At 42.0% G+C, this 6673-nt stretch overlaps 1 protein-coding gene across 5 annotated transcripts in view; it reads left to right on the top strand.

Moving 5' to 3' along the window:
• The first annotated feature begins 1935 nt into the window (after positions 1-1935).
• Positions 1936-6673, top strand: part of ddr1 (discoidin domain receptor tyrosine kinase 1) — a 63899-nt gene continuing 59161 nt past the window's right edge. For all 5 annotated transcript variants that reach the window (XM_061819702.1, XM_061819704.1, XM_061819705.1 and 2 more), the window contains exon 1: positions 1936-2220. The gene's annotated coding sequence lies outside the window, so the exon portion shown is untranslated. The remainder of the gene's footprint in view (positions 2221-6673) is intronic.

The following is a 6673-nucleotide window of genomic DNA, read 5'->3' as shown; positions in this document are numbered from 1 at the left end:
CATCTATGCTAATTTCCCGAGACACATTTTTTATAGTTCTGATACAAATTCTGGCAAGTTCTGATTTTTGTTACCCTGTCATTTTGCATTATATGTCAGCTTTAATATGCCATTGCATTAAATGAAACATTTTGCTTGACTATTTTGGTATTGAATTACACAGCAGAACTTCGATTTAAAGAACCCCTACTTAACGGATTTAACTGAGAGAAAATAGTGTACACTTCTAACTCAAAATCACGCACAAACGACTAAAGATTGGACTAACTTTAACATTTTGCAAAGTTTTAAATGCCTATATCTATTTACAGTCATATTATACCGTACTGGGTGCTTTTGGGGTCTAAAAAACTGCTTCAACTTAAAGGGCGATCTCATTTCACAGACGACCACTCATCCGTATTAGTCCATTAAGTTGACGTTCCACTGTACAGTGTTTGCTTTTCTTTTATTTGTCAGTTTTACATGAAACTTCAACTGGGAGTGACGAATAGCTTACAGCAAGCGCAATGAGCCTCCAATTTGGAGAACTGTACGAGCAAAATATGGAGGAACAGGTGCAAAGAAATACTTTAAAAGATTGTTTGATTTGTTTAAGTGTGTTTTTAAAAAATATATATAATGTGTTTCAAGTTTGTGGAAAGGGTAAAACTACATATGTGTCTGCACATGTTCTTTCGATTTCACTGATTTGGTCTGGAACACAAGCCCCATGATTGATTTGGTTTCAAAGTAGTATTTCATTTGCGCAGTAGAGCGTGTGTCAGTGTCCCAGTGTCACTCCGAGCGTGGAGCCCAGCTTCTTGTGTCCCTGAGAACTCGAGTTTTTGCCGTCCTCCTCCCAGTCAAACAGGCATGTACCAACACATAGGAACTATCAACCAATAAAGCTTTTGGCGCAAAACGGTGTAAACACACACACAGGCGGCTCTGTTTGAAAGGCAAATTTCCTCCCAGTTTCGGCTTCCGCCTCGAGGTCCCATATCAACAACTCTCAGTCTTTGCAGCCTCATTGCTGTGCTTTCCTGCAAAAGCCCTTCAATCTGACTGACTCATTATAGCCCAGGGGGCTTTTAATGCTACGCTATTCCACCGACGCACTATAATAAAGTTTCCTTCACAAGCAGTGGCTCCATATTAAATGCCCTAAGCCACACAAAAAGACCATTTAAAGTTGATGGCGGTAAATAATAGTATACAATAACAATACAGTAATGACAAATAAACATTCAATGGGATCATCCACAGCGGTTAGTACCGCAAAAATTCAACTTTCATTTCATTCAATTCATTTAGTTCATCCATCCATCCATTTTCTTTGCCACTTATTCTCACGAGGGTCGCGGGAAGTGCTGGGGCTTATCCCAGGTGTCAACGGGCAGGAGGCGGGGTACACCCTGAACCGGTTGCCGGCCAATCGCAGGGCACATGGAGACAAACAGCCACACTCACAATCAGACCTAGGGGCAATTTAGAGTGTCCAATTAACGTTGCATGTTTTTGGGGATGTGGGAGGAAATCGGAGTGCCCGGAGGAAACATGCCCACTAACAAAATGATAATTCACATTCCAAATAACATGACTAAATAAAAGATTAAAACACAAACGGGCACTCCGGTTTCCTCCCACATCCCCAAAACATGCATTGATTGGACACTATAAATTGCCCCTCGGTGTAATTATGATAGGTGTGATCAGCCCGTTGATAACATCCATTCTATTTTAGGGCGGAAAGTGTTTCTCAAGTTATGCAATGAGACCTGCTGTCCATTCTTTTCAAAGGCTTTTCACACGCAATAAATTTCACTCCAAAGTTGACATCGGTTAGCAAAGCCGCGCCCACCGGAGCCTGCGATTGGACGAGTCCCCCTCTTGCATATCCAATGAGCCACCTTGCTCTCGTCCATGATTGGCCACAGCCGGTGCAGTTATGTAAATGAGCACCTGGTGGCACCCGCTGTGGGCCGTCTGGTTCGGCAGAACCCGAAAGCTCGCGTTCGCGAACGGTCGCGGACTGTCTCGCCTGTCTTTCTGCCACATTTATCGGACACATACTCTTTGTTGTTGACGACGAGTGGGACGTGCTCCAAGCAAGCCGGCGTGCCAACTTTGAAGTAAACGTTCGGTGGAATTTTCGCAGAGCGGACACTTGCAGAAAAGTAGGAGTGGGCAAAAACTTTTGGGGGGTGTTTTGACAAGTACCGGCTGGGTGTCATTAAGGTACGCTTTTTTTGATAATTGACTTCTTATTTATAGTTGCAGCGTGTATATTGAATGTGTTGTTGTTGTTGTTGTTGTTGTGTCTGTGCCTGGCTTGGCGTCCTTTAGTCTGGTTCCAAAGCGGCCCTGGACGCACGCCATGCACCGACCCCCGCCCCCCATCTCCAGCCAAGCGCATATAGGCCAACCTAGGTGTAACGTTGCGCACAAATATTAGGAGCCGCGTTTCTGAAATGCTCTGACAGTGTGCATCACGTCCTGGATTTACTGCATAGTGATGCATGTGTCCAAGCTAGAAACCCTGATTTGTTTGCCAAATGTCTAAAATTACCGTTAGTCAATATTAGGCATTGCCTTTTTAGTTAACATTATTAATGTGACAGTTAAAGCACAGGTTATGATATTAATACTGCACAATTTGCAGTTGAGAAATTTACCTTTGTGCATTTTTGTCCCTTAAAGGCTACCATACACTGCTAATTTAAAAATTCTGGTTCTGCTCACTAAGCTGTGACAGTTGGACAGCATCGAATATTATCTTAAATAACAAATGGCTTGTGTCATAGAGAGGTTTGTGAAAAATGTTAAGGAGTCATCCATTTGATAAAAGTATTTTGCACGTTTGTCACTTCAAGGCCGTCATATACCAGCTTGATATTCACTGTTGACCTTCATATTGTGCCAATGGAAGCATAAATTTGACTAGTCAGGTGCCATGCATTTATAATGGAATGTGTTTTGCATTTTTGTCCCTTCAAGGCAACTGTACACACTCAATCACCGCTATCTTAATGTGACAATTGAGGGGACTGCCTGGCGACTAGTTCAGGGTGTAGTCTGCCTTTTGCTCAATGTTAGTCGGGACAGGCTCTGGCACTCCCGCGATCCTTGTGAGGATAAGCAGTTTGGACGATGTCAGTCGAAGAGCAACGCTAAATATTGAGAAGTCACAAGGTTTACAATGGAGAGCTTTGCCCTTTAGTTCCTGCAAGGCCACCATATAATGCTTGTTATTCATAACAATGTGACTATTGGAAAGTTGTGCATTTTGCAACGCAGATTGTCCTTCAAGGCCACTATACATCAGTTGTTTACCTTCTGGTATTGCTGAAGGCCACCATACAAGATTATTGACTGCTGACAATATTAGAGTGTTGGTGTAAACACATCTGACCCACGTTTTCACGGAGGAGTTCACTTTTGTCCATTCAGGTCCACTGTAGCACTGTAATAAGAAAGTCTGAACACGAAGACAGGTGTTGTAACAAGGTTCACAATTGAAAAGCTTTGCCTTTTTTGTCCCTTAAAGGCCACCATCTATTGCAATACTCACATTATCTATCTCTATACCTAACCTGTTTATTAAAACTTGGTAACTGTGTATTAAGTATGAGTACTGCACCATAATAATACTGCTAATGGATAATAATACTGTATAGGTCAATGCAGTATATTTTGGGGCGTTCTTGGAACGAGTTAAAGCTGTAAATTGGGACGTTTCTCCTAGAGAGAGCCGCATTCCTGACGAGTTTCTTTACATGGCACCTCCTTTATAAAAACAAAGTCAAACAAAAGCCATTCTCTCCTGGTGTAAAAAAATAAATAAATATATAAAATAAATGGGACCCCGGTCAGTGTTTAGGATCACCACTTTTACACATCCAGGTGTAACCCCTGTGACCCTAACTATACTTCAGGGGACCACATATGACATGACGAGGATGTGGTTTTGCCTCAGGCGAAGTAGACTCTAGCATGACCTGAGCCCTCGCGTAGTTATGTGAAAGCATGCTCACAAGTTTCAAATGAGCAGCAATTAGCCTTTTTTTCTTTTGGCTCAAGGCTAAAAAGTAAGAATTGTACATCACTCTACAACCCGAGCATACAGTAACTCACAAAAGTGTGTGTATACCTCTTACATTTTTTTTTCAGATATCTCTTTATGGGAGACCATCAAACATTTCATTTTCTAACAGTACGAAGTAGTCTGTGTACAGCTTGTACATCACTGCCCAAATTGTGCTGAAACTATCAATAGTTTGTGTGGCCATAGTCATTTTTAAGAAATTCCTTGTTTAACCCTCTGGGTTATTCTCTTAATCAGCACAATGAAATCTGTCTTAAATGGCAACTTCCATATTATAAAAAAATAAAATTGCTTTAAATAATACAGTCAAGTCAAATAACCCTAAGGCACAAGCGGTTACATGCGCACACACATATGTACCCATCATATAGTTAATGCAATCACTGTTACCATTTATTCAAAATTATCACCACCTAGCACAACAGAAAAAGACAGGTTGAAATAATCAAAAAAGTACTGGTGTCAAATTCAAGGGCCGGTCTGCTCCACCACATAATTTTTTTTAATTGTACCGTAATTCCCGGCCTACAGAGAGCACCTGGTTATAAGCCTCACCCAGTACATTTGTAAAGGAAATACCATTTGGTACATACAGAGGCCAAAGCCGTGTAAAAGCCCCAAGTTCCCACCTCGAAACCAACATTGAAACACGAGATATTTACAAAGAAAGATGCTACACAGTGAGTTTAACGCTAGCGCCGCTGCGCTAACAGTGCTGGTTTAAAAAAAAAAAAAAAAACATACTGGTAAGAAATCTTTGAATCACAGCAGTAACATGCTAGCGCAGCGCTAACAAGGCCAGACCGGTAAAAGTTACTTCCTTGCCACATATATTCCACTCTTACCTTTTCCGCTCAAATCCCCCCCTGTGGCTGTTAGGGGGAAAAAAATGCACAAAATAGCCGCATCACCGCATAAGCCTCAGGATTGAAAGCGTGTGAAAAAAGTTGCGGCTTATAGGCCGGAAATTACGGTATATTTGCCTGGCAATCATTTCAGGGTGTACCCCACTTCCTATCTGGTATAAGATCCAGCACTCCCGTGACCCTTGTGAGGATAAGTGCCTCGGAAAATGGATGGATGGATATTAAATTTTTATGGCCAACGCCATTTAAACTGATTGCACGTACGTAGGCAGTTGTAGCTTGGGGATGGTGAGATCTCCTCAGAAGGATGCGTCCGTTTGCCTAAACGGAGGAGTTGCATAGATATTCATGACAGCGCCACATCTGAAGCTGCCGAGGTGAACGCGGACCACAATGGAATAAAAGGGAGAAAGTTTCATCTGTTATTGGTGACGGATGATGAGCGCTGGCTATGTTGTAAGAAGCGTTGGTAGCCAGCCAGCTAACTAGAAAGCCAGGAGCTGCTCCAAGGCAGCGAGGGTTTATGGCACCGGCAGGGGCAAATCCGACCTCCTTTTGTCCACTGAATGGTGAGGGATCCTGGTTAAAGTAAGGCATTTTGAATTTAAAGGAATTTGTTTAAAAAAAAAAAAAATACAGAGAGCCGCGGTAGCCAAAATGTGTAGTACAATATTTAAAAAAAAAAATCTAATTAGGAGTTTCTCAGGTCACTTAAACTTGGCTACAAGTATGTCTTCCACTGAAGATGCTCTAGTGTTCACATATAGTATTGCAGAAATCAAGTTGCTCTTTGACAATGTTGTATTTAATGCGACTGAGGAACAATTTCATGCTGTGCTCCCCTTTCTTGGCACTTAAAACGAGCAGACATGTTACTGACTCCTGGGTCGAAATCCCAGGCCCCCCCAAGAGGAACTATGATGTTGCAAAGGAAGGAGTATTAAATAAGGAGGGGCCCCGCCGAGTGTTGCACCACACCCCCCAAGTGGCATGCACAGGTCACCCGGTTACTTGTTTAATGGCCATTTGGCTGCTAATTTCTCCCACAGCATCCCTTGGGATCCGTTGGCCCCGTGTAATTGCCGTTTATGTGCTTGCGCAGTCCAGCCGAGAGAACTCAGAATATGTGAAATGAGTGTAGAAAGTCGTTAAATGAAAGGAGTTTGTGTAATATTATGTTATGTTTTTGTTAAGCTTGGTGGGAAAATTGTGCTACTTTTTTGGAAGCCAAAGCATTTCTGGCTATATTTTTTTTAACATCATAAAATCATTGTTAATTGTATGAGAAATGATTTTAAGGAACATTTCAACCCTTGCCATTCTCAAGTGTAATAAGATGTTAATGTATGATACAACTAGGAGGAGCGGTAAAACTACAAAATAGAAAAGAGTGGGTTTTTCTTAGTGTACTTAACAACCTTAATGTTTCAAAGCCAGTGAGGAAACCTTTGACAAAAGAGACACAATGAGGTCACTGGTTTATCTGCCCTAGTTGATCATTGACCACAGGCTGTTTGGTGTTTTATTCGTTTCATTGTTTAGTCGGTGGTGACTTATTTGTTGACCTCTGTGAAAAGATTTTTGCAGGTGTATTGGGGCATTAAACCTTCCAAGTTAGATCCTCCGCAATGGACTTATGTGTCCATTTTTGTCACTGTTGCCTAATTTTTAGGGTGCTGTGGCAAGTTAACCACGCCAGAGCCCAGTGGCCACAATGATG

This window comes from Syngnathoides biaculeatus, chromosome 5 (assembly GCF_019802595.1).
Source record: "Syngnathoides biaculeatus isolate LvHL_M chromosome 5, ASM1980259v1, whole genome shotgun sequence".
Lineage (NCBI taxonomy): Eukaryota > Metazoa > Chordata > Actinopteri > Syngnathiformes > Syngnathidae > Syngnathoides > Syngnathoides biaculeatus.
Note: the sequence above shows the minus strand (reverse complement) of the source record. Positions and strands in the feature narration are given on the sequence as shown.